General features: G+C 35.1%; 2 long non-coding RNA genes and 1 pseudogene across 5 annotated transcripts; 1 reads left to right on the plus strand and 2 right to left on the minus strand.

Moving 5' to 3' along the window:
- The first annotated feature begins 203 nt into the window (after positions 1-203).
- Positions 204-4,066, plus strand: LOC106406027. Of its 4 annotated transcripts, XR_001281475.3 has the most exons (5): positions 209-376; positions 455-567; positions 1,026-1,171; positions 1,299-1,394; positions 2,399-2,655. It is a non-coding gene; the product is annotated as an uncharacterized LOC106406027 (long non-coding RNA). The 4 variants fall into 4 exon arrangements; XR_007322200.1 differs by lacking the exon at positions 2,399-2,655 and adding an exon at positions 3,655-4,066 and having other exon boundaries at positions 204-376; positions 1,026-1,394; XR_002658076.2 differs by having other exon boundaries at positions 207-376; positions 1,026-1,394; positions 2,388-2,655.
- A 663-nt stretch (positions 4,067-4,729) lies between these two features.
- LOC106406025 lies at positions 4,730-6,104 on the minus strand (annotated as a pseudogene).
- Positions 6,105-8,475: 2,371 nt separating this feature from the next.
- LOC106406026 lies at positions 8,476-16,163 on the minus strand. The gene is made up of 6 exons (XR_002658074.2): positions 15,846-16,163; positions 15,487-15,706; positions 15,080-15,194; positions 14,662-15,001; positions 8,844-14,594; positions 8,476-8,533 (listed from the first exon to the last, which is right to left on the minus strand). It is a non-coding gene; the product is annotated as an uncharacterized LOC106406026 (long non-coding RNA).
- Between the last annotated feature and the right edge of the window lie 86 nt (positions 16,164-16,249).

The raw sequence follows: 16,249 nt of genomic DNA on the forward strand, positions 1-16,249 counted from the left end.
GAGGTTCTTGTGGAGGTTATGAGACGTCTCGGGTTGGTGGCGACAAATACGGTAGTGATTACGAGTTTTCAAAGTTGTGCGTTTTATCTAAGGATCCCTTATATACTAAAGCACAAGTAATATCACCAATCAAAATTTTACACATAATCAACATTTATAAAAATCAATAAAAGATTAATTTAAACAAGATGAATGTTACGTATCAACGGTTACAACCCACAATTTTTCTTTCCTCATCCACGATCTTTCTTCCCATATGCACAAATCTAGCATAAAACTGATGAGGAATTGTACTTCATCCTTCCTTGCTCTCCATGTCTCTCTTGCATCATTTTTCCTCTATTTCCTCAATTCTTAGTTGTTGCAGTTGATAGAGGTTTAGGCACTTCTCTTCAACTCGATTCCGTGTTCTATACATATATTTCACCTAAGTAATATGTGATCACTTTTGCAGGAAACAAAGCGAAGATGTCATTGGATTATACCCATCTTTCTCAACTGATTCTTTCTAAAAAAGAATGGAAGAAAAGCTAGAAAGTTGTTGGATATTCAACTTATAATTTCCAGGTGAGTTAATTACAAAAATAACTTTAGTTTTAAAGTTGTGTTGATCATTCGTGGTTATATTTCTTTGGATAATATGCCATTATAGCATGGATCTCAAACCAGGTTCAGAACAAAGAAATATTTTACAAGGCTTGATAATTGATCATTCCTTGCTGATTACCCTCATGAAAACTAGAGATTTAATCATGTTTGGTTTGTAATCTAAAGCCACGTTATAACTAAATATGAATTTATTGTCAAATCCATTTTATTTTACATTGATTGCATTGTTTTTAACTATACAAGAAGAAATTTCTCTCACTTTTGTTTTCTTGTTAACTAGCTATTAAGTTATTAAGAAATTAATTATTGTATATCAAAATGATATGCAATTAAAAACACACATATCTGTTAGTATCCAATCCAAAGTTCTTTGTTTCAACTTTATATCTGAAAGGTAAGTAGTTTTATGTATGTAGGTGTGGTTTCTGATATTAGGAACATTCAATACGGAAGAAGATTTGAGGAGAAACAGAGGAGAATGAAACAAAAAAGTACAAAGGAAGCAGAAGCACCCGCAAGGTGATTCAGTTAAATATGGAACTCTAGAGTTTCTTCACCAAAAGTAAGTCTCAACATCTATTTACCATTTAAAAACTATTCTTGGATATTGCTATACATTTTGGTATGTGCTTAATACTTTTAAGTCATTATTACATCCTGTGATCATGTTGTGGTGGATACATATATAGTCTATGCTCTGCAAGTATATGTGTTGCTAGGATTCATCTTCACTGGAGCCGGAATTGAAATATACCATAAGAAGGTGATGTCTAACTTCAAAAAAGGTAATGTCTAGAAACCCATGAACGCTCAGTACGAGAATCTCTATAATGTTTTTGTATTATCAAGTATATGATTTTGTGATTATGTAAATGTTAATAATTTTGAGAAACTTTACTTGATTTAAGTGACAATTAGGATCATATTTTTCACAATTTCCTTTCAATTATAGTATTTAATCAATGTTTAGTCATCTATGTCATTTAGATTTAAAAACTATCCCCTAGACTATATTTGCGAAGTGATTTTGCCACATGTCCTCTCTACAATCAATTTCACAAAACAAATATGACATGGCTACTGAAATTGATGACATGACTTCCGGAAAAATATGACATGGATAATTTCATTTAATGTTGATTTATATTTTTGGCAAACTTATTAGAATATGGTAATAATTCATATATTAAATTTAATATTGATATTTATTTTTGGTAAACTTTTTTAAAATATTGTAATAGCTCATACATCATCTATAAAATAAATATATTCATATATAACATTTCAAATTTCGAAATATTATTATTTTTGTGTAATTATAAAGCTTTCAAAAATTTCTACAATTTTTTAAAAATTTAAATATCTAATCGTAAGATTATTAGTTTTTTATATACCTACAAATTTTATAAATATTGTTTAAACTAAAATTTTGATAATTATACAATGTTATATCATTTTTATTAGTTTTATACAAATTGATTTAATATATATCAAATCTATATCAAATATTAGTAAGAAAATAGTAAATCTATAATATTTGATTAAATTTATTTTTAAATATAAGTTAGATTTAAAAAAAAATTTACTGCACATGGTGCAGGAAAACACCTAGTAGCACTATTAAGTAAATAGTAAAGATCACATATTTTCAAACTAAAGTGCAAGTAAATTTGATTATTTAAATTATTTTCTATTGTTATGTACCTGATTTGTTTTCGTATAATGATGTTTATGTGCTACATGCTGATTTTTTTTACTGTTTTAATTGAATTTGTAAGATTATTTGCAGATATTGAATGAATTAATCGATGTAAAAGCCAAAGACAGATTGCTCACAGAGCATGTTGATTATGAGAAAAAAGTACTGGAAAGAAGAGCAAGATAGAAATAAATCAAGAAAACTTCAAACTAATATTTGTATGCAACGAACTAATTTATAACAATGTAAAAAACTAAACAGATGTAACTTAGTTTTTATATGTTTGTGGGCTACTCAGTAATAATGTGTTAATATTTTAGTATAAATATGAAATATTTTTATGTCTATTTTTATTTTATTTAGCTAAATTTTATACTAACTTTTAGTTATGGATATATATAGCTAAAATTTGATTTTATTTATAAACAAACATTATTTCCGTGCGTAGCACACGGGGGCACACTAGTAATATAATAAAATCAGAAGTTGGAATAAATACAACAAAATATCTCATGTTAAAAATATCTTTTAGTTAAAGAAAAATACGAAAAATGGATAGAAATTTTGAAATCAGAAGTTTTGAGAATTTCATCAAAAACCATATGAAACACTTGTCTTCTTAAGAATATATATTTATTTACCTGACTAAATTAAATTAAAATATTAATTTTTTTGGTTAAGAATTTTTGAGGAATTTAAGCGATATAAATGCTCTAACAAAATATTTATTAAAAATTTCGGAAACAATGAAATAGAAGTGATCAAAATGCAAAGAAATTTTAAAATTATATGTTTGAAGAATAGATTAATCAAAAAGAGGATTGGTTTAATAATATATATGTATAGTTTTAGGAACAAAAGTTATGGCCCTAAAGTAGATTAAAATAAAGCAATTGCAGGAGGAAAATCTGTTACAACCATTTAAAAAAAAAGCAATTAAGTGATAAAATTGAATATACAAAAAAAATTAGTAAAGGAAATCCAAAGTTGACAATTAATGATTGGTATCTATCTATCTTATATACGGAAAACGATAGGAACGGACCTAAGCAAATAGGAATTAACCATGTGATATACTTGATTAGTTACAGAAATATAAAAATATTCAGATTACTAAAGCGAAAAGGTTTATTAGCTCAAGCGATAGCTAGGGCTCTATATAAACATCTTAGGCGTCCTCTCAACGTCTAACCAAACAAACTCAAAACTTCATATATCCCTTCCAAACTTGTGTTTCCTTGCCTGCTTAGCTCTCTCGTTCCTAACAAAAAAGAAGAACAGAACATCTATCATGTCTTTGATCAAGACCAACAACTTATTCGCTTCTTTGATGATTCTTGTGGCAGTGTTTGGAGTTGCCGTTGGAGACTCTTTGGTCTCTGAATACAACAAAGACTATCACGACGTCACTGAAGCCACTCCCAACATCTTTGAGCAGTGTGAACCATCTAACAACCCACTAGAAAGCTACCAAACCGGGTCTGAAACGGTCACTCTAACAAAACCGAGAGTCCAAAACTTTATATGCGGTGTTCCTGGTCCCTGCGACATAGGACGGAAGCTAGTCTTACCGACCTCGTTGGATCGCGGTGCAGCTCGCTTTCCTAGACCGGTCGGATCACCAAACAGTACAATAAATAATTTATTTTTCATCAGCAAAATTTTGTGCTAATATGATTGTATTATAAAAAACAATGTTTGCTTGCTTGATAGACTGATAGTAAGCAATATATATTCGTAATTGTTTTTTTTTTCTCATTCACATAAGAAAATATACTCCCTCTCTTTTTAAAAGATGCATATTCTAGACTTTTCACATATATTAAGAAAACTCATTAAATATGCACTGTTTTTTGTGAATAACAATTTTTCATAATTTTTAGCCAATAGAAATTCAATAAACACTATTAATTTTTTTGAAACTTACAATTTTTCATAAAATCATACATTGAAAAAGTAAAAAATGTATTTTTTTGAAACAATTTTTTTTTCCAGAACATACATATTTTAGGAACAGAGGGAGTAATATTTCATAATCATTGATATACGAATTGCACGAGTAAATTTAGAGTTTGTCAAGTTTGTGAAAACAATAAATAAGTACAATCCCATAGAAAAATGAACCGATTTGTGGTATGTCATAGTAAAAGAACGAAAGCTACATTATTGGTAATCAACAGTCAAGGCCGTGGTTGAATATTTTAGGCCCTCAAGCATAAATTTTTGTTTGGCACATTAACTATTAGCTTTCAAAAATACTCCCTCCGGATACGAATGTATGATGTTCTATCTTTTTATTTTGTATACAAATGTATGATATTTTGAGATATAATTAATGTATTTATTTTTAAAATTTAAACATAAATTAAAAAGTAAAATTATGAGTGGTGAAACTTTATTGATATAACCAAAAAGTAACAATTAAAATAGTGTATTTATTGTTTCTTAATATGTGTGTAAAACCTTAAACATCATACATTTAAATCCAGAGGGAGTATATACACATAGATTTGAACCCATGTTCTTAAATATGCACACAAAGACAATTATCAATAGAGCTATAGACGTTTTACACGAATTAAGTATTGGCCCCTTAAGATTTTAAAGCAATTTTGGCCCCGACACATGCTTCACTAGCTTCTACTCATCAGGAATGCAAGTGTAGTTTCTAATTCTACTCCGTTCAACACAGGCCTTCATTATCTCCACAGTAAGATTTGGGTTACTCTCTGCAAACAGCTTGAGCTCATCAGAGTAAGCAATTGTAGCTATATTCATTCGGATACAGCTTAAGGCAGCATTGTTTAGTGCGTCATCGAAAGGGATTTGGGCAAGCTCATAAACGTCAAGAGCATTAGATGCATTCAGAAAAGATATAAGTTTGTTTCTGCTCAGGTTCGTAGATGCGGGATCTCATATTTATCCGCTGCTAGATAAAGTGATCGAGCATGCCCTGCTGCACAAAGCGTTGAGCCATTACTGTATATGAACTCTACTAAAGCCTTTAGCTCTTCGTGTTTCATCTCCGAGAGAGTGATTATCTCTTTCTCAGACGAAGTCTTGCACTCATCCTCCTCCAGCATCTTCTTAAAGACCTTTGATCTTGCAGCCTATTCAAATATCAAGTAAGAGGGTCACTCTCCAAAATTCACTCTTCAACCAATTATCAAAAATCTATATATTTTAATGGGTCAAATAATATCCAATACCAAAAGTTGGATTACAATGCATAAACAACTAATATTTTGAAACTAAAAGAAATATTACTAAAACAACTTGTATTATGAAACAGAATGAGTAATACAAAATATTATAGTGTGTCAAATATTGTTTTCTAAACCAGATAACAAAAAAAAGAAATAGGAAGAAGTGATTGACCAAAAAAAAAAGAAAAGGAAGAAGTAAAGACCAGAACAAGTTTGTGGGCGGAGATTGCTGCATCTGGATCGCTGTCTCCTGCCTTGAGCAGCACATCAACTTGCCATTGTTCTTCTAAGATATGTGCAAACCCATCTAAGAAAATGTTTAGGTTGCTCTGTTTTGCCATAACGATAATATTGATATCATTTGAATTTCATTTAGTTATATAGAGAATGAAGTGATGATTTTTTCCTTGCGTGTTTGAAAGCGCTAGTAAATTGATGATTCCTTCCTTTGAAAACAAGTATTATTTATCTTTTGTTGTAAAAGAATGGAGAATTGTCTGTGTTTTATTAGTGAACAATAGAGGTTCCTTATGTAAGTATTGCAAAGTATAGGAAAAAGTAAATTATCCAAAACCTAATAAAACATGAAATAAAAAAAGATCTAAAACAGAAAAATGGAAAACGTCCTAAGTCTAAAATCGGCCAAGGGATAGGCCGACTCTCTCTCCTCGGACGCCGACTCTCTCTCCTCTTGGTCACGGCCACGGCTGGGCCTAGACATGGCTCTTGGGCCTTCTCTTCTGATCTTGGTTAATAGCAATCCACTCCATGATTTATAACACTCTCCCTTGGATGCTATAACCATATGGGTTTGTATCATGCACGACGTTGCCTCATTAAAACCTCTCTAGGAAAACCAAAAACCCAAGGTGGGAAAATATGGAAACCGTAGACAGGAAAAATAGTACAACACATGATACTTCCCCCGATGAAGGCATCACTGAAGATCCTTCAACTGGCGCATTCCTATCTGATGAACCAGCTTCCTGAACGTTGAGGTCGGCAGAGACTTAGTGAACAGATCGGCCGAATTGTCACTGGACCAAACCTGAACCACTTCAACTTCTTTAGCCTTCTGCAGGTCGTGGGTGAAGAAGAACTTAGGCAAGATGTGTTTTGTTCTATCTCCCTTAACGTATCCATCTTTGAGCTGAGCTATACATGCTGCATTGTCCTCATAGATGATCGTTGGTTCTTCCTTTTCCTTTCCCACGGCCAAGCCACTCTCCTTTAGGATATGGCCGGTCATGTTCCTCAACCACACAAGCTCTCGGCTTGCTTCATACATGGCTATGATCTCGGCATGATTAGATGATGTTACCACTAAGGTTTGTTTTGTGGACCGCCAACTTACTGCAGCCCCACTGTGTATAAACACGTAACCTGTCTGAGATCTAGCATTGTGTGGCTCAGATAAGTACCCAGCATCTGCATATCCGGCCATGTTCTCTCCTGGCCGATCGGTATAGAACAATCTGAGGTCGGTTGTTCCTTGCAGATATCTGAACAGATGTTTTATTCCGTTCCAGTGCCTAAGTGTCGGACATGAACTGAATCTAGACAGTAAACTCATGGCAAAACTAATGTCCGGTCTTGTATGGCTAGCCAAATACATTAAGGCTCCAATGGCACTTAGATAAGGTATTTCCGGCCCGAGCATATCCTCGTCCGGCTTCTTTGGTCCGAATGGATCCTTCTCAAGGTCTAAGGACCTCACGACCATAGGACTTGACAATGAATGAGCCTTGTCCATATTAAACTGCTTGAGTATCTTTTCTGTATATGTCTTTTGATGCACAAGGATTCCATTTTCCACATACTCAAATTGCAGTCCCAAACATAACTTAGTTTTTCCTAAGTCTTTCATTTCAAATTCTTTTTTTAGACATTCGACCATTTGGGAAATCTCTCCAGGGGTTCCAATTACATTCAGGTCGTCCACATAGACAGACATAATCACGAAGCCCTTGCTGTCAAATCTCTTTATAAAAATACATGGACTTACTGGATCGTTCTTATAACCCTCTTTCATTAGGTACTCTGATAATCTGTTGTACCACATTCGACCTGATTGTTTCAAACCGTACAAGGCTTTATTCAGCTTAATACAATGCTTTGATAAGTAAGAATTTCCGCTCTGATACCAAATTGTAACACCCGTCACCTCCTATATGGAAGACAGCGTGTCACCCCCGACGCGTCATCATACAACATTGTGACACCCGTCTCCCTGACACTAAGGACGACGGGTCACCAACAATATCCCGTAATATAAAAGCCCATAAACCCGACAACTCTCACCCATGCCCAAATAAAATCCGAAAGAAAAGTCCAGTAGCACCAAGTCCGTCCAAATATCACATACTTGTTTGTCTCACCTGAAAGGGGGAAGAGTGAGGGGTGAGCGACAGGGGAATCGCTCAGTGAGGTATGGGATGCCACCCCGAAGTCCATGGACCCGGACATAGCACTCTGAATAAATATAATTTAATTCTAATGCATGTCAAACATAGTACCTAAAGTACTCAAGCAACAAACAATGGTCCTAGCGAGGTGCACACTCGCCGCCCACTAACAGGCCAAAACACTACCAAAAAGGTGCTCGGTTCATACACACACCGAAAAAGTGCTCGGTAACACACGCCCGTAGACGATTTATTGACACTTCCAGTCTACGGCTCAACCGGTCGACTAAAGTTGGCCGTGACCTCCATACAATCCGGCATACAGAAGTCCGTCTCTGTATCCGTCTCCAAACAAAAACAATCCTAGCTAAGAATTTAAATTAAGTGAAACAATCAATGTTGAATCCTCTAACCCCCTAGTTCCGGTTTATGCAAAGAACCTAAACTAAACAAGCAATGATAGACTCGATTTCACACACACGGAACACATTAGAAATAAACTATATTTATTCGAGGTCCTAAGCCGTGTACGAGAAGTTCGGGAATAGACCCTCACCTTAGCAATAATAAGAAGTGGTATTTATGAACTCCAGCTGCTCAAATGGACTCCAAATCTGAAATCAGATCGAAATTTCGAGTCAGAACGCCTTTCGAACGGTTTAAAACGGGTATTTACGGGAAAGTCAACCCGCTGGTCAAAGATTAATTATTTAATTAATTAATTAATCCGGTTTTCCCTAACCGATTTCCAATTGATTTTAACCGAGCGGTTTAACCTAACCGAATCGAAATCGATTTAAACCGGTCAAACCACCGGTTGACCGAGTCACCGAGTTGACTCACCGGTTGACTCGGCCGAGTTGGCGAGTCACCGGTGTCGGTCACCGGCGGCGACGGCGACGCGGCGGCGACGCGGCGGCTTACCGAAAAGTCAACGGCGGCGACGGCGGCGAGGCGGCGACGCGGCGGCCGCTTCTCGGCGGCGAACGGACGGTGGTCGGTCACGGCGGCTCCGGCGAACGTTGGTCAGTGACGGCGGCGAGTGGCCGGAACTCGCGGTGGCTCCGGCGGACGGCGGTGGCGCGTGTGTTTCACGCGCGCGCCGAGGCGAATCTTCGGGAGGCGCGTGCGGCTTCGTCCGGGCTCCGATTGAGGCGTGGTTGGTGTCTACGGCTTCGTCTCGACGAGAGGAACACGATGATAGCCTTGGATGCACGAGATGATCAATGGTTAGGAAGTTATGGGCGATTTACTAAACGGAAACGAAACTGAGCTTAAGGAATGCGGTTTCCGGCGGTTACCTAGGGTGTTTATCGGTGGTGGCAAGCTGAACGTGATCACGGCACACGGTTGCTCCGGCGACGAGCTCAGGTGAGCTTTCTCTCTCTTTCTCTCTCTCTTTCTCTCTCTCTCTCTCTCCCCCTCTCTCTCTTTCTCTTTAAAGAAGTTGGGGATGGTGGAGATGGTGGAGATAGTGGAGATGGTGGGAGTGGTGGGGATGGTGGAGATGGTGGAGATAGTGGGGATAGTGGAGATTGTGGATCATTACAATTCTCCCCCACTAACAAGGAATTCGACCCCGAATTAACATCACCAAACTCTCCAATGACACCCCGAAACAGCTCTGGATAATCAATCCTCATTTGGGGCTCGGACTCCCAGGTATCCTCCTAAATTCCGTCTCCCTCCCAACGAACATTGATCAACATGGTCATCATTCCACGTCATCATTACTTATCAAAAAAAAAAAAAAAAAACTAAACGATTTGGTTTTACCGGTGAACGGAGAATCGACGTCGACGTAGTTTCCGCTAAGCATTACGGAAACTTCGGGAACAGCTATGCCATCTTCCTCCGTCACGATGTGACCGACGTTTACTATCTGTGGATCGGTTTTCACAAATTCCGCCATTGTTACTCTCTTTTTTCTTCTCTGTAAAACAATAAAGTGTGGAAGACGAGAGACGAGAGACGTTGAAGGAGCAGAGACGCCTTTTTTACGTTGTTTGTTTTTAGATAATGAGCAGAGCAGCCTACCTAGTACCGTACAGTCGCAGAGTGGCAGAAGTTCACGCGCTGCGAGTATAATTTAGTAGAGTAGAGAGCACGGTTTAAAACTATGCTGCGAGGTCACGCGCTGCGACGTGAAGAGAGTAGCAGAGTTCACGCAAAACTTTACGTTTGTAAAATATAAATTATAATTTGTAAAAATATAGGTTGGTGTTGAAATTAGAAATTAAAAAAAAAACTTCATGTTTTGAAATTTAAAACTGAATAATTATTTTAACACAAAACTAATTAAAATCAATTAAAATTTTAAGGACAAACAGATGTATAATGAATTAGCAAAGCACTACTACACATATCGTATACGTAAGAGTGAAATACAACTAGTACATAAATGAGTATATTGTTTATTTCTACCTTAATAGCTTCTTTTTAAAAAACAAAAACTGCACCTTATAGCTTCTTCCTGTCCAAAACAACAATTCATATATATGTTTTAATGAGTTGAAATGACAAAATTCAAGAAACGAAAATAAAACAAGATAATCTATTAATATAATATGTTGCTCGTCCCAAAGTTGTTTAACAAGGCACTAAATATATAATACTATTATAGCGCATATTGTAACAATTTTAGCAATAAAACTAACGATCTTCTCTCTTTTACGTGCTATGATACATACCGTTATTATGTTTCTTTTTTTGTAATTTTATTAAATATAGACAAAGAATTATAAAAAAGGCCCAGACATATAAAAAACAAAGGCCCAAAATGGGCTGACAAATCATAACAAGACGGGCCAAAATAGGCCCAGCCAAAAGCCTGCTCCATAGAAAAGTACACGTATGCTGCACAGTACGAACGACAAGTTGATGTGAACACGCGTTTAGAGCACAAACGCGTCCGATCGCCGGAACTCTGAAAACCACCGGAGACATACTCATCGGGGCAAGCGCAACAACCAACAGAAATCAAAGTCCACCGGCTTGAAAACACCCGATTCAAACGGAGCCACCGCAATCTATAACTCGAAGAGCCGCCAATCCTCACAAGTCACTGTGAATAACACGTATGCTAGACTAATAGTCACAATCAAACTCAAATCATCTTAGAAGATGAATATATATACGAGCAAGACTATTCAACCCTAACATTAAGGGATGGATTGGAGGCCACCAGATCTAATGATCCAACCACATCTGAACCGAGTTGATACCGGAGAAGAAATGATCCAAAAGAGAGAAGGACAAAAGAAAATACCAGAACCGAAAATTCCGGCGAAGAGAAAAAGGGGTGGGCTGCGTTTGAGGAATCATAAGCCAGCAAGACGGTTCTGTGGGAGCAACCACTTGCCGGAGCCAAGAGCCCGAACAATCGCGAGCCTAAACACCGGTGAAAAAGAGAGAGAGAGAGAGAGAGAGAGAGAGAGAGAGAGTGTCAGTCGTTTTTGAATTACTTGTATATTTTCTGTTTTTTTTTTCAAAAATAGAATAAACACAATAAAATAGTATTTTATTTAAATATGAAATTAAATTATACCATATGAAAGTATATAATACTGGGATCGGTCCGTAGGGATATACTTTACTTGTGATCTAAGTTATTATTTTTGTATGATTTTTTGGTTTGTGTTTTTGGTTTGCATTTGCAAGAGATGTATATGATAATAAATTTTGTCTTTTAAAAAATTTTAGGTAAAAAAGGATTATATATGATAAGATATTGATAAGATATATTACTTTAATATTTCAGAATTTCAAAAATCTATCAACTTGAAAAACATATCTTTAAAATTTCAAATTTTACTTTACGGTTTAAGAATAAAAGTAACTAAATTTTGTATAATATTTTAAGATTTAGAAAAAAACTTAATTATGAACAAAATAAATAAATTACTTTAATATTTCAGAAAGCAAACTACTTGTATATTTTCTGTTTTTTTTTTTCAAAAATAGAATCAAACACGATAAAATAGTATTTTATTTAAATATGAAATTAAATTATACCATATGAAAGTATGTAATATAGTATAAATTTAAAACATAATTTGTAACATCTAATTTATAAAATATAGGTTGGATTTGAAATTCGAAAAAAAACTTTATGTTTTGAAATTTTAAACTGAATAACTGTTTTAACACAAAACTAAAATCAATTAAAATTGTAAGGAGAGACCGATGTTTAATGAATTAGCACTACACATATCGTATACGTAAGAGTGAAATGCAATTAGTACATAATGAGGATTGTGTATTCTAATCCCTAAATTGTTATGTGTATTTGTCATATTAAAGTTGTTTTTTTTTGTGTGTCACTGGATAAAAATAAATTACCTTATAATTAATTTAAAGGAAATAAAACTTATAATGTGGTAATGGGTCAAGTAGACAAAATAATATGCCCCATTGAGAAATAATATATATTTTTATCCATAGCGAAGCACAGACTCTTCCGAAATAACTTTGGGCTTATTGTGTGTGGTTTCCTGTCTTGGGTAACTCACTATGCACTAAGCTTATGATTTAACAGCATAGAATATGTGCCATAGACCCATAACGTGTCTTTTCGATAAATGATGCCATAATGTGGGGGGTCTTGTAGAATAGAACTATTAAAAAATGAGTTATTTACATTCAAAAGACAGTTTTAAGTTTTTAATAACAATACTAAATTTCGATCCACGCAACCGTATGAGTTTTTATTTTTATTTATTTTTATAAAAATATTTTGTTTTCAATTCTAAATTGGTATATATTATAATATAATAAGTTTACGATATATTTTTGCGTTGAATAGATTGTTTTCAATTATGATTACTGAGGTAGTTTTTCTTAATTAGAGGCACTCATCTAACTAAATGGTTCCACTTTTTTTTGAAAATTAGTCATTTTTTTTTATTTTCTCGGGACTAGACATTTGAAATCAAAAAACTAATTAAAAAAATCAGAAATTATCAAAACCTCTTTTTCACATCTTCGCAATTTTCGCCGTATCCAGAGCAAGTGGTTGCCGTCGTGGTCTATTGTGGGTCATTGGGTCGGTTTTTTTTCCGCCGTCGCAACAGTTCCTTAACCGCCGCCGCAACACTTCCTTCGATATGATGTGTTGTGTCTCAATTTATCTTTTCTCGTCGTGATTCATTGTCGCCATGATCTTCATGCCTCTCTTATGCGCTCTAAAACTGGCATGATAAGCTTGAGAGCAACAATGGCTAATTTCGATATTTTTACATATTTGGTCCCTAAACTTATTGTTATTTATTTTGTAATCCCAATACTTTTAAATGTGAAAATTGATCCTTAATTTTGTCTCAAAATTCAGAAATATTAAACTAAATGACTTAAATGAACAAAAACAAATACGAAGTATCAAAAATATATGTAGTATCAAAAATATATGTACACCGAATTGTACGACCGTACAAATGTAAAACAAAAAACTATGTACACAAATATTTTTACCATCTATATGTACAACAATACACATGTACATCAGATTCACATGTACAGCTGGTGAATTTTTTTCTGCAAATCTCGTCCCATCGATTTGTTTCAATATGTGAGCATGCTTCCGTGTAGAAAGATTGTTGTTTTGTGTACAAAGTGATTTTGTACACCGTATTTCGTGTACACGTGTACATAGAAGGTGATTGGAAATATGTGGTGTCTTTAAGATATAGATGGATTGATTGTTGCTTACTCAAAATGCCAAAATGAAAAACAAAATAAATCAATCATACTAAAGTAACATATATGACAATTGATGCACACATTTTTATTCATAACTAATAATCTTAATGATTTTTAGCACTTGATTTTAGTTACATGTGAATCTGATGTACATGTGTATTGTTGTACATATGGATGGTAAAAATATTTGTGTACTTAGTTTTTTGTTGTACATGTGTACTGTCGTACAATTCGGTGTACATATATTTTTGATACTTCATATTTGTTTTTGTTCATTTAAGTCATTTAGTTGTGTCTTTAGTTTAATATTTCTGAATTTTGAGACAAAATTAGGGATCAATTTTTACATTTAAAAAGTATTGGGGTTACAAAATAAATAACAATAAGTTTAGGGATCAAATATGCAAAAATGTCGAAATTAGCCATTGTTGCTCTCAAGCTTATCATGCCAGTTTCAGAGCGCATAAAAGAGGCATGAAGGTCATGACGAAGATGAATCAAGACGAGAAAAGATGAATTGAGACACAACACATCATATCGAAAGAAGTGTTGCGGCGGCGGAGAAGGAACTGTTGCGACGGCGGAAAAAAAACCCAACCCAATGACCCACAACAGACCACGACAGTGTAACCGCGACGACAATCACTTGCTCCGGATATGGCGGAAAATTGCGACGATGTGAAAAAGAGGCTTTGATAATTTCTGAATTTTTAATTAGTTTTTAGGTTTCAAATGTCTATTCCCGAAAAAATAAAAAAAGTGACTAATTTTCAAAAAAAAGTGGGACCATTTAGTTAGATGAGTAGAAATCATGAGAGAGAGAATTACAAAAAAAAAGTGGGACCATTTAATTACATAAAACAGGTTTTCTAATCATCTATGTAAAAATGTAACGTTTATATATTTATGCTGCTCCAAAAAACTTACCAGAGAATTCATCTTAGCATCAACAAAGAATCAAACAACTTCCGCTGACTCCTGAATTTATAAAGAGACTTTAATAAGCGAAGTATAAGATTTGGGTGTCAAAGAAAAGAGAACTTACATGTGTAGCATTAGGTCCTTTCTCAGATCCGTCAAGATGAAGTGCCTGTTCTTGCCTCATTATTCTCAGTCTAGCAGCTTCTCTCTCTCTCTCACTGCAGCTTGACGCTCTGTTCTCTCTCGGGCCTTCTTATTCTTCTAAGTGATTCCTTTCTGTCTCAGCAGCCTCCCTTTTTAAACGCTTCACCTCGTCCCGTTTTACACCGGGAGATTGTAAGGGTTTGGTGATTTGCTTTGAAGTTGTAGGAACTAACTCTCACCTGGAATATGTAGGTTTTACCTTCCATTGCTGCAACAAAGGGAGGAGCCTGTGTTTCTTCCGGTTTCACTCCTTCGCCAGCCTGAGTCAATAAGAGATGAATGCATTATCATGACAAAATAAGGTAAAAGGGAGCATGGAAGGTGAACTGAAGACATACCAAAAAATGGCCAGCTTCATTGGCTCTAATGCTATGCAGTTTTGTCATAACCCCATCGAAACAGACGAACAGGCCCTCAGTGGTTTCATCAGTAACGGACATCTCCACTCGATATCTGACAGGCAGTTAACATGTATTAAAGCTTAAAGTGAACTATTTTATATGGAATTTCTTTTAAATTAATAAAAATAGTTTCACATATACTTTTATGTATTTCTATTCAAACTGTTTTTTGTTATTTCTAACATGTCGGAACTGTGAAAATATTCCATATTTTCTTTAAACATGATAACTTTAGATTTTAACTGTTTTTTTTGTTTTCTGATTTATCTAATCAGAGGAACACAACAAAGAGAAACAAATTAAGAAAAGAGATTAACAAAGCTTTGGTAATAACGATCATGGACCTGGACGGGATCATCTCATAGAAGCAGACTCTAAACTATGAATCGAAGACGCTTGCCGTTGATTCCAATACTCCAGTATCATTCTCGATACGTGTCCGAGAAGTTGAACTGCGTTTTGTGCGGGATGGTAGCGTTCGCGAAAATCTGTTAAAACACAGAACCATAGCTTCACCTGCTACTGGATTCGAGATCCCACCTTGTTTTCTCGACACAATGTGTACTGTTTGTTCAGTTAGAACAAAATAAACAAAGCCAACAGATAATAGAAATCATGAGAGAGAGAGAGAAAGCATGACTCATCAGATTATGAGAAAGCATGACTCATCAGATTATAGATTCTTCTAGACTATTCAACTCACTCGTACTCCTGACACTCTTTTATGGTGAAGATGCTCAGAGATTAAAGAGTAAGGCGAACCGTAAATTCGATGTCGGCTGTGGCGAAGAAGATGAAAGATCGTCGGCCTAACTTTGATAGAAACGCGGCGTTTCATCAAGGTGAAGCCAATATATGTGGTTTGGGCTCGAAGAAGAGAATAAACGGTCCAACAAAATTAAAGTCCGAATGAACGAAAGATCAGATTAAATGATGCGGTGCGTTTTAAGAAAATAGGACACGTGTAGTCATCTCTTTACCTTATTTTCTGACGTGGCAACAGGAAAAGGAGAGAATATTGTTCTTTATAGTAGTAGATAGATTCTAAATATATATATTTAAAAAAAAGTTCCTATGTACTTCATTGAAGTAACTTAATTTGTATAT

The sequence above is a fragment of the Brassica napus genome, chromosome C4 (genome assembly GCF_020379485.1).
Source record: "Brassica napus cultivar Da-Ae chromosome C4, Da-Ae, whole genome shotgun sequence".
Classification (NCBI taxonomy): domain Eukaryota; kingdom Viridiplantae; phylum Streptophyta; class Magnoliopsida; order Brassicales; family Brassicaceae; genus Brassica; species Brassica napus.